Source organism: Dermochelys coriacea, chromosome 1 (assembly GCF_009764565.3).
Source record: "Dermochelys coriacea isolate rDerCor1 chromosome 1, rDerCor1.pri.v4, whole genome shotgun sequence".
Classification (NCBI taxonomy): domain Eukaryota; kingdom Metazoa; phylum Chordata; order Testudines; family Dermochelyidae; genus Dermochelys; species Dermochelys coriacea.
The window spans coordinates 68282295-68310286 of record NC_050068.2 but is presented as its reverse complement, the minus strand read 5'-3'; the positions used below and the strand labels follow the sequence as shown (position 1 = coordinate 68310286).

Here is a 27992-nt window from a genome sequence, read left to right as displayed (position 1 = left end):
ATATTATGTCACAACTTCAGGTGAGGACAAAATTTATTTGGCTGTAAAATAGGTAGGCAGAGGTGTAGATTCCATGTGGAGTTAGGACTGAGGGCATGACTACACTACTACGCTATATTGCTGCAGCTGGTGAAGACACGATGGGAGAGTGCTCTCCCATTGGCATAATTATTCCACATCCGCAAGAGACTGGAAAGAATGTGTACAGTGCTTTAAGCCGATGTAACTTACATCGCTCAGGGGCTGTTGTTTTCACATGCCTGAGTGACGCAAATTATATCAATTTAAACAGCAGTGTAGACCAATCCTTAAGACTCACTTTTTGTGAATCATCTAGTTATAAAATCCTAACATGGTGCTTTGTACCTTGATACAAGCCAAGTATGTGTAGCTGTCCTTCTAACATCTAAGGCATGCAGGAACTGATTTTGAGCTTTACACATTTCCTTCACTATTTTCCATCTACCACCAGTGATAATGGTAAATACTGTAGTTCTTGGTGGATCCTTATTAAAAAGTTAGAACAGATCTATTCATAAAAAGAGTCAGTACTGTACTTTCAATGAGGCATGGATACTGTGATTATATAATCCAAGATACTACCATAACACATATCTACAAGTAGGCCAATTTAAGGTTGCACAGGCAGCCCCGATACTGGTGTTTCCAAACTTGGAAATGTTTGACTTTGCAGCCTTAACATTCTCTTTAACAAAGTTTTTTGTAAGTGATATACATGTATATTCATATACTCATACAAACAAGTCTATATGATATTTTTTAATTTCTGGTTTGTTATTCTATGCGACTTGTTAGCACACACAAAAAATGCATAAATTCTAATTATTTTCCTTAATTCTAAGCAATCCTCTCTCCTCCCATGTAATCAATACATTGTGGGAATTTTTTTTTAATTCATCACTTCTTTCCATAAGGAAAATTTGTGGTACTTCAAAAGTTACTTTCCCCTACCTCACACTATCTACAGAGAACTGACCAATTTCAATAATCCATACCACATTTTGCATTTGGTTTCCTTCCATTTCACCCTTCTTTTTAACCCATGAATGAATATATATATTATATACATATACACTCCTACTGCAGCAATGTAAGGTATAGATGAACTGAGTCCATTTGTATTGTAACAAAATACAAACATTAAAAAAATAAAAGTGAACCTGGATTATTGCAGGTTAAGGAGAATACAGAGCCACCTTTCCCTTGAAAATTACAGTGGAATAGTTCCAATAAAAGGGAAAATGATTAAGTAATAAAAAAACATTCATGGTTATTGACAACTGGAAAAAATTTCAGCGCCAACCCACAGAAACAGATTAAATGGCAATAAACTTTGTTAATGCAGAGTTAAGGTTGCCTGATGACAGCTCATGGCCTCCCAGAATGCCCAGTTCAGCAAAACTCAAACTTATAAAAACCAGGAAATGAAGAATTAAGGTAAATGCGCAGGCTGACTTAACTCCTAGAGCTGGCACTAGCCTCTAGGAATTATGTGCATGCATGCCAGCTGCATTCAGTGTGTTAGATATAGCTGTAATGAATGGTGGAGGATTAAACTGGAGCAGCACAGAAGAGCTGTGATTGCAATATTAAGTGATCTTCAGGGCTTTGGCTCTCTGTGTGTATGTGTGAGCCCCTCTACCTGACCCCTGTGTATGATCAAATGAAAGAGGTATATAGGTACCTTGGGAAATCCAGTATGCCTCATGTTAGCACTACATTGTGTAAAGGCTGCATCACTAGTAGGTCACAGGGGTCTTCTTGCCATGGGCACTATCAGCAGTTAGGAGGGAAACAAGTGTTCTCTATGAGTTTAATGAAGGGTAAGTGAAAGTTTGATATATCATATGAAGAAGGGTAAAGGGACTGTAAAAGAGGCTGAAGAAGTTGTAAAAATATAATGCATGTGGTGTTCTTTCTGTGGAGTAAGCTAAGCATATGAGTGTACACAGTGCCTATGCAGTACAGAAAGAGAAATGTGTTGGTACGGGTGGTGGTCAATTGTAGTTTTCACATAGATGTGCAGTTCAGACACTCCTGGAGACAGGTAATGACAATACCTAGTTCTTACATAGTCCTTTCATCAACAGATCTCAAGGAAGTTAATTACTCCCCTTGCACAGATGGAGAAACTGAAGAGAGAGTCCAGGTTTCTTGAGACTCAGTTGACTGTTCTCTCCGCTAGGCCACATTGTTGCTATGCACTTTTTAAGTCACACACACAGGTAGTGAAATGGTGATAATGGCTGTGCTCTGTAATGGTTGGTGTGTAGTTAACAGCCAATGAGAGAAATCTCAGACCGTTCTTCGTCCCAAAAACTTGACAGTTTTATTACAAGGTACTCACAGTACCTTTAAATAGGAAAGAGAAGACTGGTATACATCTTTTCTCCTTGCCCGCTTTTCCACTATTTCCCCACAATATATAGCTCTCCCCACCACCTTTCCAGCTCAACCTCTCCCACTCCTGTCACATTAAGCCACTGGTATTTTAGAAGCCAGGTGACCACAAAATCATTGATAAAACCTAGGGTTTTTTCCTCAGAGGCATCTTACTCAAATGACCCCAAATTTAGATCACTAACCCTACAGTACAACACACTCCCCTGTGCCCCCCCCAACATTCTCACATGGCAGGGAGCTCAGATACCCCCAAAGGGGCAGGTATCCCCAGAACCCAGCTCATGAAGAGGGTGTCAAACCCCCCTAAATGGTTCCCCCTCCCCTGAGTGTGGCACAGACTCCCCCTAGAGGGAAAGGGGCAAGAAGGGGGACTCATACCCCCTAAAAGGAGCTTCCCAGATCCCAGAACACAAATGAAGACAGGGATAGGGGCTCAGAATCCCCCAGATTCTGGCACACACACAGGAGAAGAGAAAGAGTGGGGGTGTGACAAGTGCCCTGGCCTCTACTCTCCCTCAGTCCTCCTGCCACTATCCCCTCTCCCTTCCCAGTGTCCCCCTATCCTCACCTAAGACTCCCAACCCCTCTCCAGACATCCCCATTTATGCCCCCTCACTGTAGTCTGCCAATCCTCTTCCCCTACTCCACAATGCACTAAACTCTCCCCTCCCAAAAAGAATTCACTTGCCCACCAATTTGACACTGGCTGCCTAGATTCAGGATCAGATTGCTGTTCATGCCCTTGAGCTAGCCAACTGTAGTGAAAGCTATCCACTTAAATACTCTTTGGCTCTCTCTTTGCACATGCTCAATGTAATCTGTTTGCTCTTGCATTTTAGGCATAAACCTAACCTGTGAAGCAAACTCTTTTGCCAACTATGTTCTGATTTTGTTCCCACCCTCCAAAGAGCTAAATGAGTGCCATGAAATTTCTGGGGATAACCTCAAGTGAGTGCGACTCTTGAGCCAGGATTAGAACCATGCTTTGATCCCCCGATATGGGCAGACACACACAGGCAATACAAGTCAACTGTAAGAAAAGCTGTTTTATTTTCAGGGCCCTTTACACCTCAGGAGCCCCTTACTCAACTGACTCCAAATTTGGATCACTGACACCACCTGGCACCACTATGAGGTAAACCAAATATCAAGACAATCCAATTAACTGTGTGGTTTTTATAGCATTTAAGATTAAAGCTTCAAACAGAAAGCTAGTCTTAAACCAACTGTAGCACAGCTAGCATTCCACTACAATCTAGTGTTTAAAAGGAGACAACTCTACATCCTTTATCCTAGTATCCTGAATAAAGCAAGATTCAAAAAAGTGAGAAGTTCCTCAGTGTAAATAGTAACTTTTTGAATTTGAATAAAATAATTATTTTACACCAGTTTGGATGCCCATGAAAACTTTTGAGAAAAAACAGTGTCCCATCACTAGAAAGCTATAAAGCTCCAGGGAATGAAGCTTTTCAAACTTCACAAGACTCTTCTCAGACTTTGATGCCACATAATACATTTTCAATTTCACACCCTGCATTCACTTTGAAGTCTTATTCATTTTTATGGCATTACTGCCTTGGGCATCCTTCAGATCCTTAAATAACAAGGGGAACTACACTATCAATATCTGTGCCACAGTGTATCACACATCCTGGTTTACACATAGTTTTTGTTTCAGTGTTACTATTTTTGGGGCAAGGCAAGTTATACCAGGACAGCCTCTAGCACAGATGCAGTTATATCAATAGAAAAGGTGCCTTATACCAGTACATCTTATTTCCCTTCCTATACAGGTATAAGCATACTGGTATGCTTCCATCCATACGTGCATCCACATTAGGAGAGCTGTACCACTTTAATTATACCATAATAGTTAAATCAGTATGTGGGTATATAGACCAGCCGTAAGTCATCTTAAGGCTTACTCTGCTACAGAAGAAAAGGAAACTAAAATCAAAAGCTTAGTAGTATAACCACCCATTATTTTGCTTAATGTTCAGTATTTTCTACAGATACGTAACACTGCATTAACAGTGTAATATCATGCAAAGCAATTCACTGTATATAGTGTCAGATTAAATTTAGGACATTCAGCTGTCATTGTCACAGATCCACAGGATAGGTATTGCACCACCGGCTTTGGAACAGTCTCCTGGAAGAGATCACTCAGTGTGCCAGAGTCCCAAGGGGATTCACTCTTCCTTCAGGATAGGCCATGAGGCCTCATCATTTCCTAAGACTGAACTTCTGTGGCTTCAGCACTCCAGCTTCACATCACAAGCTCTATTCAGTGAGTCCAACTGAGACAGACTCCTGATAGAGACTTTGTACATTCTTCAGGAATTAATGCATCTCACAAAGCATTTGCAGAGACACTTAAGCTACGTTGTCAAAACTGTAGGGTTTATTCATCAGCTGGCACACAACATAGGAAGTCCTCAGGTTAGCACAGAGAAATAAAGGTTAAGGCATAGATCATTCTGGTTAGCCCACAGTGCCCAGCCAAGCTGTAGGAAACCCCAGGTTCAGGTTCTGTCTCTCCATCTCACCTCCTTGTAAGTTCCTCTGTGAGAACCCTAACTCCCTCCAGCAGCCAACATTTACCCCCTGCTTCCCCCTCAGATCTTCCCAAATCTTTGTTCTGGAGGTAAGAGATCTTGCTCAGCTTCCTTGCTGAGAGGCGGGGAAATCCATCTCTGTCTTGGTCTATGGTTGATAGGTGTCAATGTCCTGGTGACTGGATTTGCCATTGTCTTCTCAGACTCTCCATTGATATGGGATCAGCCTTGACCAGTCTTTTTTAATGGCCATTCACATTCAGCTATGCAACATTCATACCCATCTTTCTTAGCCTACCCTGAGAGCAAACAGTAATTTTTCTCTCCCACTGAGTAACCATGTGCATTATAGGTAAAACTGAGGCATACAGAGGATTCATAGACTTATTACAGAAAATTCCTGCTTCATCACAGTCATATTAGGCCTTTAAACAAACACTGCAGTTATCACAAAAATTAAAAAAAATACATGTTTTCTACATACTAGAAATGGTTAGTTTCCTCATTAAACAATGAAGAAAAAGCAGCCAAAGCCTAAATTAGTCATTAAAATTATGAAGTTTTATCTACAGAACAAAGGGTGTTTGAAGGCTACAACAACAGATCAGAAATACTTCAGAGAAAAAGGAGGATGGTCCAGTCATTAGGAGACTGGAGACCAATTCCCTGGTCCTCCACAGACTTCCTGAGTCACCTTTGGCAAATCACAGCTTGTCTACACCGCAGTTCCTCATCCGTAAAAACAATAATAGCACCTCTCTACCTCACAAGACTTGTGAGGAAAAATGCATTGAAGATTGGGAGGCACTCATTTGTAGTTACACCCAAGATGCAGCTACACTAGAAACACTACAGCAGCAGCTCTGTAGTGTAAACATTTATTACAATGACAGAATGGGTTCTTCTGTCACTGACGTAAATCCACACCTCCAAGAGGCAATAGCGCAACAGAAGAAATCTTCTATCAACCTAGTGGTGTTTACACCACAGCTTAGGTAAGCTTAATTATATCACACAGGATGTGAAACTTTTCACAATCCTGAATGAGCTAGTTAAGCCCCGCTAATTTTTTTGGGGAGATCAGCCCACAATAATTACTTATGTTTTAAGAGATCAGCTACCACTTCAAGAGTCAAGAAAAAATCCTGCCCATATCATGCCCTCCCCTCTCCGCAAAAATAAGGGTAAAATAGGAGAAGGGGAGGGGCGGGTTGCTGCCCAGTTTTAGTGCTGAAGTTGTTCATAAGGCTGTCTTACTGTAGTGATATAAAGTTATCTGGGTGACCTTTTTAAAGTTAACTAGTTTTACCTACTTCCTTCCCTCCTCCCTTCCCCACCGTACTCTGCTCCAGTTATGGAAACTCAAGGTTAACTTTCTGGTTGGTTATCTTCTTTAGGTTTTGGTATGGACTTGAAATGAACACCTGTGGTAGTGATGTCCTTAACAGATTCCTAAAAGGCTTATGTATGTATTGGTCAGGACAGCTGTGCAACACTGATGTTTTGTCATCCCAATGAGTGTTAATTAACAGAGTACAATGGAGTAAAACATCATTGCCTGCAGAAGCTCAACATCCCAAAATGTACATAGTGTAGCACTTCTCATGTGACCAAGAGGAAATCTGCAGGCATAAAGTAATTCACACAGTGGCTAATATAGGGCCTTTGGCTACTACCTTTCCAGCTTTGCTGAAGCCAATGCAGTAATTGTAGTGTCAGCATGCGACTATGTACGCTTCTTGAAGTTTGCATGCTTATTAAACTCCAAAAGTATAGTTTACTGATTTTCTGAAAGCAGTGAAACTGCAAAGTGGGTAAAAGGGTTAACCCTAAGTTTAAAAAAATTATTTTTTTTGTGTGTATGAAGTGCTGAAATCTGAAAATAGGTTCAAAAGGGTCTGCTTATATGCACGACACCCCTACTTTTAATTCACCAAAACCCCAAGAATATGATTAAATTAAAAAGCCTATGCAAAGATTTCAAGAGGAAAAAAGGCCTCAAAAACAAATTATCTAAATAAGGCATGATATAACTAGATACTTTTAATAGGTTTGATGTTAATTTTAAATATTGTGATAAATTTAATGTTAATAAGTACCCCTGTAACAACGTATAGGGTGTATGATTTTTCAAAAAAAATTTTAAGGTCATATGGTAATGATGCTTCTCAGCTATTACCTGTGAATAAACTTAAAGCTTAGCACTGCAGAAAAAACATTACAACTTGGTCTGCTGTATAAGAAAAACTGAGGGACACCAGCTCATAAATTTAATAACTGAACAGTGGGATAATTCACCCTAAACCCTTAAAAGGTAGAAGCCATTGAAACCTGGCCTGCCCATAGAACAAAAACACAGGAAACTCTGGGGGTAATTCCTCTGTTTTGCCTGCAATCAGCAAAGGTATTTTTAAAAGAAAGGGATATTTTAAGCGATAATCTTCCACCCCAAAAGGGGTAGAAACATATTCTTTTTGTCTTTCAGAAAATCACAAAAAGCTGATACCAGCTAAAAAGCAACCCAGAATACCATGAACCTACTGTCTCAACAAAAATTGTGTTTTATGTTTTATGTTTTGTCTTGTGTTGTCTTGTTGCTATCATTGTTGTGTATTGTGTTACAAAAAAAACCTACTGCATTAGGCAAAAAAGAATTAATAAGCATTTTAACTGTATTTACAGAAACCAATGTTGCAGAAGGGCAGAGGTCAAAGAATGCCAGTATGTTTAACAGGGAAAACATCCTCAGGTAGCAGACACCATATTAGGAGGGACTGGTTTTGGAGCAGGGATTATAAATACTGTAGCCCTGGACATAATTAAGAATAAATTAAGCTCCTTGTCACAACTGCAAGATAGTCTCATTCACAAACAGGAAGATACTACTGTGAACTTGGTAAAAATAGGTCTGGGAAACCTAAAAGCAACATGGAATATGTGGTGGTGGTTAAACACCACCACCTGGCTGTTGTATAAACAACAAACAAAATTAGAGAATAAAACTACCTTGGCCATAGGATGTACTGAAATGTAAATTCTTAGTTTAGCATTACTTGAACACAAAATATTTTGGGTAATACCTGGAAATGTCAGGGTATTAACGCATCTTTTAAAATAATGGAAGAGGTCCTTGTTCGACACCTACAAAAATGAATGGATGCAATATGTTTCCAGCATGGTTAAGACTAATTTGTTATTCGGTGAAATTATTGTTAAAATTGCTCACCGACAGTCTGTAGAGACAGAAATGTGGAAAGTGAGCCCACTCCCAAAATTGACCACGGGATCCTTTTGGCTACCCCGGATTATGGGTCAGTGGGCTAGGAAAAAGAAGAAATTATTGAATACCCAAGGGTGTATGGAGCAGGAGCTGGCCACTAGATTGATCTGGAATCTGAACTGGTAACTATAACAACAACTGGTGGGACAGCGTGTGCATGTGTGTATGATTAAATGCATATGCTAACTGCTGTATCTCCAATAAATGCGGCATATTGCCTTTTCCCCTGAAAAAGATCCCGTGTGCTTCTTATAAGCCTAACAATGTGACTAGTTTTGTTTCTTTTTCATGGATAACAAAGACATGAAAGGTCACCCCCACCCAACCTGAAAAACATGAGTAGTCAAAAGGCAACAAATCTGGAGTTTCTAGTCCTCACCAACGTTAAAAACAAACCCTGCATTTCTAGACAAAGCCAGCTTATTTTATTTACAAACATTACAAAAGTAAAAACCATCATTTTTTTTTTTTAAAAACCTACTTACTGTAGCTGACACCTGGTCAGATTTGCCCCTGTATTTGCACAAAAATTATACCTTGGCATAGGATTACAAATGTGAAATTTCAGACAGATTCAAATTTTGATCATGCTATGGGGATAAGAAGCACTAGGCTTATAATAGAAAGCTAGCTTCAACCTAAAGTATGGAGAGTCTAGTATCTTTAAAACCCTGACAAGCTTTCCACAAAATGATGTAACAAGTTTAAAATCTAATACATTAATCTGCTGTATCTAAGCCAACTGCTAGCAAGATTTTTTGTCAAGGGTTTTATTGGTTAGAGCAAAAAAAATGCAGAAGCATTATTCTGGGCAATAAAAATCAATGTATCAGCATATCATTCTTTGTGCCTTATTAAACATGTGGCAACTTAAATTATCATTACTTTTTATTATTATAAAAGTTACATTTTAAATTACTCTGTAAAATATTTAATGGGGCTTCTGGGTTATGAGACGAGAGACAGATGCGCAATTATTTATTAGACACAGCAAAATCTTAAGTTTGTGTTTTTCTATCTATTATCAAGATCCATCCAACGATCAGACTGCAAATTCCCTCATTAGTTTTCCCAATCACTTTATCTACTTGCATTCAAAAAAGATCAAAGAGTTTTTACTCACTTCATTATTCTCAAATATACATTTTCCTTTCCAAATTCCTCCCATGTCATTCTGTCAATGATGTTTATATCTATCTAACCATCACTATATTGTCATATTTGCATGACACTCCACATTTCTGCAGCCTTCCTCTCCTCTTTACTCATATCATGAACACTTCCAACAGATAATAAAGGTAACACTTTAATTTGACAAAATACTATTTTTAATAGCATATGTGCAAAGATATACATATTGTCTCAAGATCCTGGATACCACTGACCAAAGGATATTTTCTTAAGACTAATGCTTTCGGTGAAAAATAACAGTTTCCTGATATAGTAATCAAATTGTTGCTACTATGTTGATGCTTCTGGGAATGATATCACAGGGGAAGGAATCAACGCATACCTTTATGTGGTAAGTAAGTAATTAAGTTGTTAGTGGTAAATAAATAAAGTATCTAATTTTAATATTTCTCTTTTAAACAAAGACATAGATCATTAAAAGGCCTATGAGAAAACAAAGTTACCTGTTACTAAGAAGGCCTCAAAACCTGCTTGTGGCCACAACACACAAAAACAATGCAAAAAATTTAATTCTATTAAATTGAAGGGTACAATTTTAATCCTTAAAACAACATGCCCATTTGGAAAATTAACAAGGATATACAGAAAGATACCAAAGCATGTTCAATATTATGCTAGTTTTACCAGTAAGCTTTTTTTTTAAATAAGTTTCATTCTGGGACACTTAAAAAAAAAATCTAATTATCTCAAATAATCTGTCATCTCTAACACTTTCTCAAGCAGAATTCATGTGGATTTTTCTCTTTTTAATTGTATTATGCATAATATAGCTTAGCACATAGTTCTGTCATTTGGCTAAAAAGTTATATTAATTATCTAATAAAAAGTGAAGTTTCACAATTTTCAGCCTCAACACATTCATACTGATAACAATATAAAATATCTGTAATTTAAGTTTAAAGTAACAGGCTGAGGTATAGTTTTAGGCCTACATTACAAACTTATGTTGACTCAAGTTACGCCAGCATACAGCCACCACAGTTAATACATTGTTTATGTGCGTGTATACTTGGCTCCTTGTATCAACGGTGCAGGTATTCACCAGGAGTGCTTGTATCGATGCATAGTGAAGTGTACCTTGGATAGGTATCCCACAGCGTAACCTGCCACCATTCAATGCACTTGTTGGAAACATTTGGCAATGTATGATGGGGCCGAAACAAATCATGGAGGGGTGACTTGGACTGCAGGGTAAGTTTTCCAGTTTGCAATGGTCTCCACCCCATAACGTTACCTGTATTCCCTAGTTTTCATGATTTTTTTTCAAATGCCCACAAACCTCCGTGGCACTCCTTGCTGTCCACCATCTCTGACAGAAGCACTGACCTTGCACAGCTCTGCATTACTGTCATGAGCGTTGCAAGCACAGGACACACAATCCTGGAGTATTTGAAGAGTCACAAGAAGAATCAAATCAATGGGGAACATGATGATTCCTTGGAAGACAGATCGTTGTGGGACACAGCGAGAACCTATTCACGGTTGTTGGTGGCATTCATGGAGGAGCTGCAGCTGGTCGAGTGCCACTTCCGAGTTCAAGAAAAAAAAGCCCTGATTGGTGAGGTTGCACCATAATGTAAGTTTGGGATGATAAGCAGTGGCTACAGACCTTTCAGATGTACAAGACCACATTCCTGGATCTGTGTCCAGCACAGGGACACCCAAATGAGAGCTGCATTGACAATGGAGGAGTGAGTAGCAACTGCACTATGGAAACTTGCAATGCCAGTTTGCTATTGGTCAGTCACAACTCAATTTGGAAACAGGAAATCTACCAGGGGGACTGTGGAGGTGAAAGCAGCAATTAATGGCCCTGCTCACTTGCTACACCGGACTGTGACTCTTGGCAATGTGCAGGACATACTGGATGGATATGCAGCAGTAGGATTCCCAAAGTGTAGCCGAGCAATAGACAGTACACATATCCCTATTTTGCCACCAAACCACCTTGCTACGGAATACATCTACAGAAAGAGCTACTTTTCTGTGGTTATGCAAGCACTGGCAGATCACCAGGAATGTTTCACTGACATCAGTGTGGGCTGGTCAGGGAAAGTGCAATACATTTGCATCTTCAACAACACATATCAATTCAGAAAGCTGCAAACAGAAACTCTCTTTCCTGAATAACGAATTACCATAGGGAATGTTGTGATTCTGGGAGATCAGCAATGATCCTGGGGGATCCAGCCTACGCCTTACTCATGAAGCCATACACCAGCCACCTCAATAGTACCAAGCAACGATTCAACTACCAGCTCAGCAGGTGCAGGGTGATAGTTAAATGTCCTTTTGGTTGTTTGAAAGAAGGACATTGGTGTTGTTTACTCACCAGACTGGACCTCAGTGAGAATAATATGCCAATCGTTATAGCTGTCAGCTGTGTCCTGCATAATAATAATGTAAAGAAAAGGAGGAAAAGTTCCGACCAATGTGGAGGGCAGAGGTGGAGTGGCTGTTAGTTGACTTTGAACAAACTGATACAAAGGATATTAGAAGAGCCCAGCATGGAACGATATAGCTCAAGAAAGCTTTTAAACAGTGAGTTAGAGTACTTTGTGTTGTAGTGCGCTCTACCTGGTCATGTTCTTTTGTGGCCTGCTATGAATTGTGTGGTTATTGCTGTACATGTACGAATATAACTTTGTCAATGCACCTATTAATTGTTAGAGCATGCTCCTAGGAGCTGTGCAACACCATGCAGTAACAGGTGTTGCTTTCAGAACTGTGGTGCACTTGGCAGCGTATGTTGTGAACTAATAAAGATGAATTATGTTCCAAAACAGATTTTTATTCTGTAACAAAACCCGTGCAAAAAAACCTATACAATTTTAAAAAACAAATACATTAAAAACTGGATAAAACTTAATAAATTAAGAGAACAGAATGTATGAAGGTGAAAGAGCATTCCCGTCCATTTAAACTACACCTACCATGACTAACAATTCAGTGCATGTGAAGCTGTGATTGTCTTTAACGTCCCTGGGGTGCAGTGGTAGGGGTAGTGTAGCGACCCCTGATACCACATGGAATGTTGCGGGGGGAAGTATAAGGAGGTCCCAATATTGAGTTCTTAATGGGTTACAGAGCGAGGAAAGCCCAGGATTGTTCTACTTGCACGTCCACCAAACCTGTGTTTCCTGCCAGAAAACCCCCATTAAGTCCTGGTGCATGCTCCCTCTCCTTTTCCTGCTGGGACTCCTGGGCCTCTCCCCTCCCTACTCTTTCCTTCTTCAGGCTGTCTTCAACTGTTCATTCAGGCCCTGTGCTCACACTCCGATGCAGTGCTGGCTTGCAAGATCTAATTGAACACGTCATCCCAAGTCCTCTTCTTCCTCCTCCTCATCTAGCTAAGGTGTTCCACGGGTGGAAAGGGGGGAGAATCTGAAGGCTGAAATGGCAGCAGCTACCGATACAACACAGAGGTTCTACAGTCAGCGTATTGACTATAGAAAGCAAAACTTAAGATGCTGAACTCACCACCCTTGCTCCCCAAAAGTTTTATGTACTACCTTCTCACTTCTGCTTGCAATTGCTTGTGCCCAGCACCAGTCACAGCGTCAGCCATGGTAAATATGGCCCGATTGGGGTCAGGAAAATCGGGGGGGAGGGGGAGTACTCAGTTGCACGATTCTAGTAGTATAGGGCAATCGCACTGAATACTGGCACCGTTTTCCACAGGCAATGGTAATTTTAGCTGACCACTGACTCCTGATGGTAACAAAGACAGAGAGACCACAGCTGCTGTTAGCATCCTGTACTGCAGTGATACCTGCTGAAATTATTGCTGAGTGGTGTGGAAAAGTGTCTTACCTGTCCTACCTTACAGAGGAAGAAATAAGGTAGCCCTCCCTAGAAACCTTCAGCAGAGGATTGCAGGGTACCTCCATGAAAGTTCTGAGACTTCTCAGGCTGCGTAGAGCCATGGTCAATATACTTAAATTAACACAGGGCGAGTATAGACTGTGGATTTAAGGGACATCCCTGTGTACATAAACTGCCCTGCATGCCGCCGCCACCCCTTCCCCCCCCCCCCGCCCCGGCCTAACTCCAAAGGGGACTCTAAAGCTGATAGCAACTCTACCTTTCTTGGCTGTACCATTACCTTTTTTAGCATGAGTAAATTAATGAAAAGTCAAGAGATGTGTCCTGCTATTTTGGGAGTATCATCGCCAGAATTGAAAATTTATCTACACTTGTCAGAGGTTCCTTCTCCTGCATCAGGCTCGCCTATGCTCGACTGCTGGGACTGGCTGGACTGCAGTGGAGTCAAGAACAGGTCCTGGTTTGCCTCACAGCTTGATTCCCCAGTCACCTGTTCTCCAAACTCCTCCTCATCCTCACTGTTCCCAGCAGATGCCTGGGACTCAGGCTCCTCAGAGACATCCATGGTGTTGCGATGGTGAGGTCTCTGTCAAGTACGGCCTGCAGATCTTTGTAAAAGCAGCCGGTCTGGGGCTCAGCCCTGGATCAATTATTGGCCTCCCTGGCCTTCTAGTATGTATGCCACAGCTTCTTGACCTTCAAGCAGCAATACCGGTGGTCCCAGTCATACTCCTTCTCCTACATCCCCCTAGCAATCTGCTCATATATGTCAATGTTTCTATGGCTGGTACAGAGTTGTGCCTATACAGCCGCTTCTTCACCCAGGCCCAAGAGATCCAATATTTCCTGTCTACTCCAGGCAGGAGCACGTCTGGAGCCTGTAGCTGGCACAGCCAGCTGGGCAGTTGCACTCAATAATGGAGAGCGGTTAAGTGTGCTCGCCAAGCCAGGCAATCAGGAAAAGGAATTTCAAAAATTTGGGGGGCTTTAAAGGGTAAGGGAAGAGTCTTAGTAACACAGAGTAAGTAACACAGTGACTACACTCACCCTTTGTCCACCTAAGTACAGCGACATACAGCATTCTACAAATGTTTCATAATGTCTAAATACTAAACATTTTCATAAAACTTAACATCTATTTTACCAATACTAACACAAAAAGTGAGCCAGACTGTTTTCCAGCTATGTTTGTGTCAATGTTTTGTTGAGAATTTGGGGCCTTGCCATCAGTTGACATCTGGTCTGCCAGCATCACAATGTAAATTTATAGCTACTGGTTAACCACACCCTGGTACTGAAATATTAAATTCAGAAGGTTTTTAAAATCAGATACCATAAGAAGATCAAGTACGGTAATAGTGTAGCAAGAGCACACCAAGACCAAAAAACATACAGGGGCATCAAGGGACAACAGACTAAACCTAGGCAAGTTATACAAACAAACAGCAGCAGCACGAGAAGGAAATCAAGCATTAGAGAGCAATAGCAATGAAAAAAAAAGTTCACTAAAAATGAAATTAAGATATTATACAAAAAAGATACAAGGCAAAACACTGAAGAAGAGTGATAAAAATCCATCTTAGCTGAATATATTGCTTTTCTACCAATCAGTTCACATCAGTAGTAGTAAAATACATGTGCAAGTTACACTAGGTACTGAACAAACCTCAGTATGTGCAAATTTAAGAATACAACTCAACATAAAAATGAATCTTTCAGAATACGGCTACATACCAGTGTAAGCCTGGGCTTGATCCTGGGTTCAAGCCTAAGCCCCCTTGCATCCACACACCAATTCTGTTAACTTAGGGCTCAAACCTAGGGCTCAAACCCAGTACTCTGAATGGCTGGATCGAAGTCCTATTGCTTTCTTATGTGCACACGGCCCCAGCTTGACTCAAGTCCAGAAGTGCTCCAAATGTATATCCAAGGTCCTTGGGGAAATTTCCTTAGTCCTCTCTATGCCAACAATGCGTGAGGCAGTATATTGTAAAATGAAGCCACACCTCCATTTGCAAATGGCAGCAGTTCAGATCAGCGTTAACCCATAGTCTGCTGAAACACACTGTCAGAGAAAGCCTGTGGGGTTTACAATGGAGATCCATCAGAAGAATTGTATTTTATTTTTTTTTTTTTTTTTTTTTTTTGCAGAGACTGCTTCCCAGTCACAAGCCAAATTTTGGTGCATATTGCCCAGATGCCCCTGCACACACACCCCCAAGGAAGGCAGGGGTCCCATGAGCAAGGACCAGAAAGTGGAGTGGGGACTAAGTGGGTGCCCTGCAGGGGAGTGGCAGAGCTCCTGGCTCAGTACACCTTGAGGAGGATGACCCACAACACCCCAGCTACTCCCCCTCTCTTCAGGGCAGCTGCTTAGTCCCCACTCCACTCTCTGACCCACCCCCACACCCCCGCCACTGCCCTCCCAGGGGCTGCATGTGCAGGACAGCATGAACTATCAAGTTGGCAAGTGGGAGCCAGTCCCAAAACTTCCTCAGAGCCTCCTGAGGGAGCAGCTCTAGCCCCCGCCCACCTCACTACTGTGCAGAGCTTGCCTGGAGAAGAAAACAAAGCTGACAGGTGAGAGGTAACTTAGAGGGGAAGAAGAAAAGGAGTACTTGTGGCACCTTAGAGACTAACAAATTTATTAGAGCATAAGCTTTCGTGAGCTACAGCTCACTTCATCGGATGCATTTGATGGAAAAAACAGAGGGGAGATTGATACACACACACACACACACACACACACACACACACACACACACACACACACACAGAGAACATGAAACAATGGGTTTTATCATACACACTGTAAGGAGAGTGATCACTTAAGATGAGCCATCACCAGCAGCGGGGGAGGGGAGGGAGGAAAACATTTCATGGTGACAAGCAAAGTAGGCTATTTCCAGCAGTTAACAAGTACATCGGAGGAACAGTGGGAGGTGGGGGGGGGGGGAGAAATAACATGGGGAAATAGTTTTACTTTGTGTAATGATTCGTCCATTCCCAATCTCTATTCAAGTCTAGTTAATTGTATCCAGTTTGCAAATTAATTCCAATTCAGCAGTCTCTCGTTGGAGTCTGTTTTTGAAATTTTTTTGTTGAAGGATAGCCACCCTCAGGTCTGTAATCGAGTGACCAGAGAGATTGAAGTGTTCTCCAATTGGTTTTTGAATGTTATAATTCTTGACGCCTGATTTGTGTCCATTTATTCTTTTCCATAGAGACTGTCCAGTTTGACCAATGTACATGGCAGAGGGGCATTGCTGGCACATGATGGCATATATGACATTGGTAGATGGGCAGGTGAACGAGCCTCTGATAGCGTGGCTGATGTGATTAGGCCCTATGATGGTGTCCCCTGAATAGATATGTGGACAGAGTTGGCAACAGGCTTTGTTGCAAGGACTCAATAAGCTCCTAGACCTACGTCCGATGCATCGGTCTGTAGCAGGAACTTCTTGGTAAAGTCAGGGCTGTACAAAATGGGTTCTCAGCAGAGTTGGGCTGTCAGGGCTTGAAAGGCTTCCTCACAAGCTTTGGTCCACTGGATTTTTTTTTGGGGGGGGGGGGCTACCAGCCCTGAAGAGGTCAGTGAGGGGTGCTAAGAGAATTGAGGAAGCCCAGAATAAAATCGGCGGTAGTACCCAGCTAGTCCCAAAAACCACCGTAGCGGTTTCCTTGAGGAAGAGATTGGGCACGAGGGCCTGGACCTTGGTGACCAAGGGTCACGCTGTGCCTTTTCCTAACGCGTACTCAAGGTAGGTTATATCATCCTTACTCAGGATTTGCAGTAGGCCAGCTTCCTGGAGAAACTGTAACACAGCAGTCATATGTCATAGGTGGTCTTGCCAATTCCGACTGTAGACTACGCTGTCATCTAGGTACATAGCCACATACTGGTTATGGGGTTGGAGCATTGGTCCATCAGCCATTGGAACGTGGCTGGGGCCCCATACAACCCAAAGGGCATTATCCGGAACTGAAAGCGCCCAAAGGCATGGAAACAGCTGACTTTTCCCTGGACTCTGGTGTGAGGGGGATCTGCCAATATCCCTTTGTCAGATCCAGGGTGGTGCGTACTCTGCTTCCCATCAGCCACTTAAGTAGTTCATCAATGCAGGTCATCGGGTATGCATGAAATTTTTAGATTGCATTGACCTTTCAAAAGTCAATACAAAACCAAATGGTTCCATCAGGCCTAGGGACCAATACTATGGGGCTTTTCCGGTCACTGAAGGATTCCTCAGTTACTCCTAGTTCTAGCATTGATTGGAGTTCTTGCTATATGGTTTCTCTGAATTTCTGGAAAAAGTGTGGAAGATTTTCTATGACTTTAAGCACCAGTTCTGTTTGGATATTATGGGTTATTAGATGAGTCTGACCAGGCTGAATAGAAAATATGGAAGAGAAGGCAGCGATCACCTGTTGAGCTTGGGCTCTCTGGTCCACGGTGAGGTTATTTCCAATTTTGACCAGAGCTGGCTCTGAGGCCTCGGCAACCTGTGGACCTAATTCTGGTTCAAGTGGGTCAGGGATTATTAGCAGATTTTCTTGGGCTTTCCATGCTTTTAAGAGGTCCACATGGTAGGTTTGGCATACCTTTTGCTTAGCCGGTTGTCTGATTTCATAGTTTACTGTCCCCACTCATCGCAACACTTCATGGGGCCCTTGCCAATGGGCTAGAAGTTACGATTCTGAGCTTGGTCATAAGAGGACAACCCAATTACCTGGCTGGAACTCCCAGAGATGAGCCCTTTTATTATAGGCTGCTTCCTGTGCATTCTGGGCATGTAGAAGGGTCTTTATGTCGAAGGAGCCAGGGCATGAAGCGTCTCCTGTACATTACATTACTGGTCCGAGACGGTTGTTCCTCCCACATTTCTCAAACAAGGTCTAAAATCCCTCCAGGTTGCCTCCCATATAGCAGCTCAAATGATGAAAAGCCAATGGAGGATTGGGAAATTTCTCTCACAGCAAAAAGGAGAGGATGGAATAACTGGTCCCAGCATCAGACAGCCATGAGGACAAACGTCTGGAGCATCATCTTCAGTGTTTTGTTAAATCTTTCCATCGGGCCACCTTTTTGGGGATGGTGAACAGACATACCAAGGGCCTTGATTTTCAGCAGCTGACATAGTAGTTGGATTGCCTGAGACAAAGTTCATTCCCTGGTCTGTTAGGATCTCCTGAGTACCCCAACCAGAGTAAAGATTTTCAGGCGTTCAGTGGCCACCATTTTGGTGTTCATCAAACTTAATGATGCCATTTCAGAGTACCTGGTTACATAAACCAAGATGACTAAAATGAACTGGTAGCCTGCATCCACATTCCTCTGATGCTTAAGAAACTAAGCATAGGCTGCCTAAAATACTAGACTTAAATCTGGCAAACAGGCAGAACATGAAGTATATGTAAAAACACATTGGATACAGTTTAAATCATCAGTTGGACATAGCCAGTCATGCCAGTCAAATTGCATAAAAAAAGGGGAAACATTATGAGAAATTATTTGAATATCTTTACTCTTCCTTGATAGTGGGATACTGCCTCAGGCCTTGGGCCATTCAGTACCTATGTCTCTGCTCATCTGTATTATCATTCTGCTAATGAGTCTCTGCTAACAGCTAACTTCTACTTCAGACAATTTGCTGCTTCAGTGCTATGCTTCACTTGACATTCTGTAGCACGTGTGAAAATGCTTACTATAAAGCATCTCAGTGTTCTTGATTTTTCTTCTGAAAGGAGACGGTTCAGAAGTGAGCTGTAGCTCACGAAAGCTTATGCTCAAATAAATTTGTTAGTCTCTAAGGTGCCACAAGTACTCCTTTTCTTTTTGCGAATACAGACTAACACGGCTGCTACTCTGAAACTTACCCTACAAAAATTCTACACTTCTCCTTTCATTTGTTTTCAATCATTTGGGGATTGTTACTCCAGATCTGGTGTTTTGTTCATAATTCATCTTCTTATTGGCTCAGTTTTGGAATTATATTCTTCGTTTCCGCATTGAAATGTGGAATGTCACTAACAAGATGGGCCGTGGTGCTAGCCCCATACTTAACTGGAGAAGCGCAAATCATGTATCATGCGTTAGACCCTAGTCAGGCCCAAAACTATGCTCATGTCAACGCAGCTGTGTTTGATGCCTTGGAACTCTGAGAAGAGACATTCCTACAGCACTTCCATGTCTTGTTCTGTTTGGTGGTGAAGAGGTCCACTTGAGGAGTACCCCACCTGTGGAAGATCATCTGGGTGACCTCAGGATAGAGCTCCCACTCGTGGTGAGAGCAAAAGGAACTGCTGAGGCGGTCCACTAGCATGTTGTGTATGCCAGGGAGATGTGCTGCCTTCATGTGGATTTGGTGCTGGATACAGAAGTCTCACAGACAGATGGCTTTCTGACAAAGAGCTGGTGATTGTGCTCCCCCTTGTCTGTTCACACAGAACACACCTTCAGCCCCCAATTAAAACCTCTCCAGCACATCATCAAAGATTTTCAACCTATCCTGAAAAATGATCCTCACTCTCACAGATCTTGGGAGACAGATCAGTCCTCGCTTACAGACAGCCCCCCAACCTGAAGCTAATACTCACCAGCAACCACACAACAGAACCACTAACCCAGGAACCTATCCTTGCAACAAAGCCCGATGCCAACTCTGTCCACATATTTATTCAAAAAACACCATCATAGAAACTAATCACATCAGCCACACTATCAGAGGCTCGTTTACCTGCACATCTACCAATGTGATATATGCCATCATGTGCCAGCAATGCCCCTCTGCCATGTACATTGGCCAAACCGGTCAGTCTTTACGCAAAAGAATAAATGGAAGCAAATCTGACATCAGGAATCATAACTTTTAAAAACCGGTAGGAGAACACTTCAACCTCTCTGTCCACTCAGTAAAAGATTTAAGGGTGGCAATTTTGCAACAGAAAAGCTTCAAAAACAGACTCCAAATGAGAAATTGCTGAGCTTGAATTAATATGCAAACTAGATACCATTAACTTGTATTTGAATAGAGACTGGGAGTGGCTGGGTCATTACACACATTGAATTTATTTCCCTATATTAAGTCCCTCACACCTTCTTGTCAATTGTCTAAATGGGCCATCTAGATTATCACTACAAAAGTTTTTTTCTCCTGCTGATAGTAGCTCATTAATTAGCATCTTACAGTTTGTATGGCAACTTCCACCTTCTCTGTGTATGTATGTATATATATATATAATCTTCTTACTATATGTTCCATTCTATGCATCTGAAGAAGTGGGCTTTAGCCCACAAAAGCTTATGCTCTAATAAATTTGTTAGTCTCTAAGGTGCCACAAGTACTCCTGTTTTTTAACAGAACATGGAGGCCCTGTTGTCTGTCAGGACTCGTACTGCTTGACCCGACAACTGGGGAAGACAGACTCCACAACCTAGACGGATGGCCCTGAGTTCTTTGACGTTTCTGTGCAGCACATGGTCCTCCAGGGAACAAGTTCCCTGGGTCTTCAATGTTCAGAGACGTGCCCTGAGGCATCCAAATCAGCAATACTGTGGGTCAACGGTTCACAAATAGCACTCCTGTCATTACCTGCTTTGAGTCGAACCACCACTTTAGGGAGGTGAGTACCTTGTACAGTATCGCAACAACCTTGTCCAGGTGATCTCTGGACAGCGAGTTGGCCATTGCCAGCCACAGATGGAGGGGCCGCATTTTGAGCCTTGCACGGCGGACCATGCAGCCATTGGCCTAGAAGTCTGAGACAGACTCTGGCTGTGGTAGTTGAGTGCACGAAGAGTTCAGCGATCAGCTTTGACATCGAGTTGAACCTGTCCTGTGGTAAGAATGCCCTTACTTCAGTAGAGTCTAGCACCGCAACGATTAACTCTATCCTCTGGACCTGGACTAACGCTGACAGACCCAGAGCTCAGCACGAATCCTGCAGCACCTTCACACTGTGTTGGACTCGGGACCTGGAGCGTCCCTTGACGAGCCAGTCCTTGAAGTATGGGTAGATCTGGATTCCCCAACACCTGCGGTAAGTGGCCACTACAGACATGCATTTGGTAAACACCCCTGGCGCCATTGCAAGGCTGAAGGCGAGCACCATAAACTGGTGATGAGTGGTCCCCACCAGGAAGCAAAGAAAGCAGCTGTGCCCTTGGAATATTGATATATAAAAATACGCATCTTTCAAGTTGAGGGCAGCATACCAGTCTCCCGGATCCAGAGAAGGGATGATGGAGGCCAAGAAGACCATGTGAAACTTCAACTTCTTGAGATACCTGTTGACGTTCTGCTGGTCCAAAATGCTGTGGAGACTGCCCTTGGCCCTTGGAATGAGAAAATACCGGGAATAGAAACCCCTTCCATGCGCAGGGATTTCCTCCACAGCCCCGACTTGTAAAAGGGCCTGTACTTCCTGTCCACGCAGCTGCTCATCAGAAGGGTCCTTGAAGAGGGACGGGGAAGAGATGGTAGGAGGAAGGAGTAGAAATAAACTGCAGGATGTACCTCACTGCCACAGTGCTGAGGACCCAATGATCCGTAGATATTGTGACCCAAGTGGGGAGGAAAAAGAAAGGCGATTGGTAAAACAAAAAGGGGAAAGATCCAGTTTGCAGTCTGGGATGTCGCCCTCGGGCGCACCCTCAAAATGCCCATGTGTTCCTTTGAGGGAAGCGGGTATACAAATATTCAGATCCCATCACCAGGACATAGGCGGGAAGGAGGAAGAGATTTGCCAGAGGGCCTTCACCAGTTTTGCCACCCCTTCATGCACAGGTAGCATGCACAGGGCTACCACTGCCAGGACGTCAAACAGGCCATCAGAGGGTTCCACTAACTCCTCTGCCTGTAAGCCCAGGCTTCTTGCCACTCTCTAAAGCAGCTCCTGGTGTGTCTTAGCATTGTCCTGAGGAATCGACTGAGACGGTCCCGCGACTGCTTCGTCAAAGGCAAAGACGACCATGAGGCAGGGGCTGGTGGAAGGGTGGGTGCGACTTCCACCTCTGGGTTAGCCTCTACCCCCATAGTAGATTCCTGGGCACCACAGTCTGACACCACGTCCGATGCCGGGGGAGGGTGGGATACGTTCGCTGATCTCCTGTCTGATGCGCCCGACCCCAAACGCTGGATGAGAGTCCCCAATGCCTGCGGGAACCACCATAGAGTCCAGAACTGTCATGGGGAAAGCCACTGGCCTGGGGGGCCAGGCACCAGCTGGTAACCACACAGAGTTCCTCCGTGCTTGGCCAAGAGTGGCTGGCTTGAAGGGTAACACCTGGATGAAGCCGGTTGGCATAACAGACCTCACGACACCTCCCTTAATGAAGGGAATCTGCCAGGTCATGGCTCCACTGGGGACTTGCGCCCTGGAGAGTGATGTCTCCTGCCCGGAGACTGGTGCCACTCCGGGACCAGTGAGCCTCAGCCTATGTCAGTTCTTGGGTGAGCGGCGCCATCCTGCGGGGTACTGGAACCAGGAATCCCGCCAGCAATGCTGGGAACTCCGGTCAGTCTGGGCAGGTCAGAAGTGCATCTTCTGGGGATCAACACTTCGACATCGACCACCTCAGTGCCGGGGAGCAATGCCGCACCGATGAGGACAGCAGAGAAGGTCCCAGCACTGGCTTCCTCTCAAAGACAACCAACCATGCCGGAGCAAGGTGACAGTGGCACTGGCAAAGACCTAATGTCTTTGGCCGCCTGGAAGGCCTACAGGCTCGATGGGGCTTCCAGTAGCTGGGGACCTCTTCCACTAGACGGAGTATGAGTCTTGGGGGGCTGGAGGGCCTGGCCAGCAATGTCCGTGCTAGGCTCAACACCGAAGAGCTATCCCATCCCTCAGGGGCATGTGCGCCTCCACAGCCTTTGCCCTCACCCGATGTGGAGCTGGGGAGAGCCCTTTGTCCTGGCACTTTTTAGGCCTCTTCGCCGGTACTGGCAACTGGGACCTCAGGAAGTCAGTGCTGAAGACGCACTCCACCAAACGATGACGCACACAGTGACTTCAGTGGCTCGGAGACTGGTGCGAGGGCTGACTCCATGAGGAGCACTCTGAACCTTATGTCCCGCTCCTTCTTGGCTTGAAGCTCTTACAGATTTGACACTTGTCACTGATGTGGGCTTCACCCAGGCACTTTAAGCAGCTTTGATGCAGGTCATTAATTGGCATGGGCTTCTGACAGTGCTCACCCGGCTTAAAGCCTGGGGAATGGGTGGGGGGGCCAGAGGCACCCCTTATACAACTGTATGCACGCCACTCCATCGGCACCAGAGCCAGTCCCCTATGGATACCACTGAGGGCAAAACTTCCAGCACTGGTGCACGTGGCGAGCACACAAGACCTAGAATGGAATGGACATGAGCATGCACTCGAAAAAGAACCTTAGTTTGGTGTCCTGGTGCAGACAACTTATTATAGTCTTAAAATACATCATCAGATTTTTTTTTCACAGGACCCCTGCCTCATTCAGCACCTAGGATGGACTGTGCTCACTGAATGGACAGTAATTCAACACTTCTATTTATCCTTATTCAGTGTGCAACCCAAGGCCTTCTTAACCAAACAACACCTAAATCCTGTACTGAACACAAAATTATGAGCTTCCTATGGGCTTTTCCATGATATTGTCACCACAGAATCTGAGTGCTCCAAAATTGCTAATGAATTTTTATTTTAAAAGAGAAGAAAAAAAACCCACCATATGCGGTTATTATCCCCATTTTAGCCAGATAAGGAACAAAAAGTACAGGAGCCAAAATTGTCCAGAGTCCATTAATTTTGGGTGCCCAACTTCAAACAACTAGTCTCATTTTTCAGAGTATTTAGCATTTCTAAAGCACTTTATATGTTCAAAGCACAATTCTGATCAACTTCAGTTCAGTTGTGAGCACTCAGTACTTCTGCAAATCTGGCTGCCGGTGTCTTAAATTAAGCAGCCAGAAAACAAGTTATTGACCTCCTGCGAAAATTTTGGTGTAAGCATAACACAGGAAACTCTGTGGCAGAGGAGAGACAGGAATTCTCCAATTCACTTATTCATATGCCTTAATCATAAAACGCATCCTTTCTTCCTGCAGTTCCCTATCTGGTTCACTACACACCTTCAAACTTTTGCAACAAATGAGATGGGTCCTATAGACAACTGTTTCCTTCGTCACTGCATCCTGATTCATTTCCAGAACACCATCTATCCTGTACACTGAATGAGGGAAGTGTCCAGTGGGAAAATAGCATGTGATCATGTAATTACGCACTATATCAGAATGCATATGCACAAGATTGTACAACTAGCCTTAATGCAAACATTTCTTAAATTTTGGTTGCTTCTCTTTGCCATCTTAACATTATTTTAACTTTTTATATATATATAATTTCCTATGTATTGTTTGTTTTAAAAGCACACTAGTCCCTCCACCCATTTTCTTCATGTGAAACAATACTGACCACCACATGGACAGAAAGCAGGAATGAAACCTTTCAATCCACAGCCTAGGCTAACAACATTTGAAGGTAATTAAGTAAAAGTTAGCAGGAATAAGCTGTTATATTAGGTAAGACAGCCACTAGTGTGGAACAAGGCAAACATTTTGGCAATAAGTTTCACAGCTGTTTGCTAGACAACAAAAGAAGGTTGAGGTTCTGGAATTCTGGTTCAATTCCAAGTTCTCAAACCAGCATGTTATCCAATAGTTGTAGATCCTTCCACCTCTGACCTCCACCCATCCCCAACCGAAAGTTCCTGCTTCTACCCCCTCCTCCTCCGTTTTGGCTCTTTCTGCTGCTCCTCACCCTCATGATACTTTTGCCCGTTGGCTCCTGCTCCATACCCAGTTTCTCAACCCTTTGCATTCAAATCAAGCAGTTTCCTCCTACTGCTGCTGCTGCTGCTGGTTCCAAGACAGCAAGCAGAAGAAGCATTTAAAGCATAGTCTCTCTGCTCTCTGTTTTGGTGCCCAGTGCCATATCAGCTCCCAGAAGCCAGGAGGAGCAATTGCGGGAAGAGTCCTGCTCAGCTCCAGCAACTCTGGAGCCTGCTCAGTTACTCTGTGGGGATGGTACATGTGCAGTCCAGGCAGCAACTGGGAGATATGTGGGGATGAGGCATGCTTGCCATAGATAGACTTTCTGGAGAATTTAGCTGCTAGCACCTAACAAAATTTTGCTAAGCATATGCCAACTTAAATTTTTCAAAAATTTATCCTTTTGGCAGATGTTCACAGATATCAAAAAAGGCACACTCTCAATACTATGGCCACCCTTCTCTATATTCCCTGCATCGAAGCATGGAGGACTTGGAGCTTCTAAATGAAACAGTTCTAAGACTTATTCTAACATGGGAAAAACAACATTTCCCAAGACACTGTCTCAGGAATGGCTGGGCCTTTGGGTAGCTGAAACATTCAAAAAATATTCAGCCTGAGATAGACATTCAGCATAGAAAATGTCAGCTCTAACACTTGGCAAAGTTAGAAGCAACTGAAAACAGGGTCTTATAATGGAAAATGTTAGATAACCTTAACTATAGCCACCAGTTCTGCCAATAATAAGCAATATTCTATAGATATACATTTTTCTCACGTAATATTCACTTAGTTCCCTGAGTTAAATGCATTTAAGTGTGCAACAACCATGCTGTATTATTCTTGTATGTCAGTAGTGTCCAACATGTGATGGGCTAGAGATCTGTAGCATCTGAGGTGAATCTCTGGGGAAGGACAGACCCCACTCAGAGCAAATGAAGTTGTGCCCTTCTCTCTAATACTGGAGAGCCACAGGATTATTGCCAGACACTTACTCCCCTTCTATCCAGGTGTTTCTGCTGCCCCTATGTTCTCCCCTGCTAAGACCCCCTAGATGTGACTTACATAGCACCACTCACTACAATTTCTATAGCAAGAGGCAAGTACTGGGGAAAGTTGAAAGCTAATACTCAAAATGGCAGACACCACATATGAACAATGGTAGGGGGAACTAAGGGAAAACAAGATAGCAAGGAGAAGAGGAAGAATCAGATCAGTACACTAAAAGATGACTACAAAAAGCCATTTATAAAAGACACACAGTCCTCCTGAAAAGTTTACACTCAACACACACACACAAAAAGTGTGATTAATTATATTTTAAGTTCAATTTGTCACCTACATCTTTCATAAATTTATCTGATTAACATATGGTTCATGTAATAAATTAGGGTGTTTTTTTAATTAAATACTATGATATACAATGCTAATGTCACTTATATAATGTAAGTGACAATAATATTGTTAGGGTCTTAATGTAGATGAAACTAAACAGCTTTCTGTGTCAGAAGTTACGGCATATTCCTAACTTCCATTGATTTGATTTTGTCACAAACAAGGAGAGACTGAGATGATTCCAACAGGTTTCAGTCTTGCAGCAACTGAAAACAAGATGACTGCAATGGTGGGGTCATGAAGAAGGTACTTTTTTACAGGAGATTTACCGAGCTGCGGACAGAGGAAACAGAGCACAAAGCTGACCACGAATAAAGCTGGAAGATAAAATGGAGGAATTTAAACAAGTCTAAATCCTTCTATACCGACTCCTGCCAAAGAAAGAAGACTTACAAAGGACCATTCAACACAGAAGTCCATTCTACGCACCATCATAGCTACATCGCAGCCATGTGAATCTGTTGCTACTTAGCATAACTTTAGCAGAACATTTCAATTTCTGCATTGAGGAGAAGAGAGTGTAAGGCTATTAAAAGCTGACTATTCTTGACAGCCCTCACCAATGAAATAATTATAAACAAATCAATTTACACAGAAAATACAATGATAAAACTAAAATAGAAAAATTTACTTTACTGTATCTAATTCAATTTCATTTTCAAGCAGATGATTGAAACCATGTCAAGCAATGTTAACCTGACCAATAATGACATAGATGAATGTCCTCCTGTCACCAATTCTGAAAATCCAGATTAATTCAGAACTATAAAAGTGAGAATGTTATGAGATGCATGGAAAAAATGCTGGTTGACATATGATGCTGACAGCTTTGATGTTCTGCACTTGATGTCAGCAGTATGATAAAAGCCAGGATATTAGCAGAAATCATTTTGAGAGCGGATGAAGTACATTCAGACTACACATTATTGAAGCTCATGAAATCTTTGCTGCAAAGAAAAATGCTGAAAGAGCATTCACAGGCAAATGAACAAAAGTGTAGGACAGACCAGAAGATAAATATATACATGTTATGACCAAATGAGTAAACAGTTCTGTACTTATTTTGATACTGTTATAACTGAGAGGCCATTCACCTATTTTCTTCAGCTTGATGCCATTACAAAAAATAATCAAAGCAGATGTCATCCAAAAAGAAAGCAGTGACAAAGAAGGTCTTTTTAGATACTATAGTATACAGGTAAAGCAATACTATGGCCAACATGTTACATAAACATTTTTTAATTGATTCTCAAAACAGATAATGATAGAGTATAGGGGCACTAGCACCTATATTTGACAACTCCCCACAACTAATGGGCTTTTTATCTGAAAATTAGTCTGTGTTCCTGGAGCTAAAAGCAATATCCAAATGACCATTTGATTACTAAAATGTCTGCTGGACTGATGAAAGTTTAGAGTGGGGAGCTGCTGATAAATGCAGTCTCAGAAGAAGTCAGGAAGACAGTAATACACAGTAACTGCCACAGGCAGTCCTCTCATTTGACAGAC

General features: G+C 42.7%; 1 protein-coding gene and 1 long non-coding RNA gene across 6 annotated transcripts in view; one reads left to right on the top strand and one right to left on the bottom strand.

Annotated features, from left to right (window-relative positions):
• TDRD3 (tudor domain containing 3) overlaps positions 1-27992 on the bottom strand; it is a 268552-nt gene that overhangs the window by 210541 nt on the left and 30019 nt on the right. The window lies entirely within an intron of this gene.
• On the top strand, positions 3482-8725 carry LOC122457955. Its single transcript, XR_006277749.1, has 3 exons — positions 3482-3559; positions 6380-6447; positions 7468-8725. It is a non-coding gene; the product is annotated as an uncharacterized LOC122457955 (long non-coding RNA).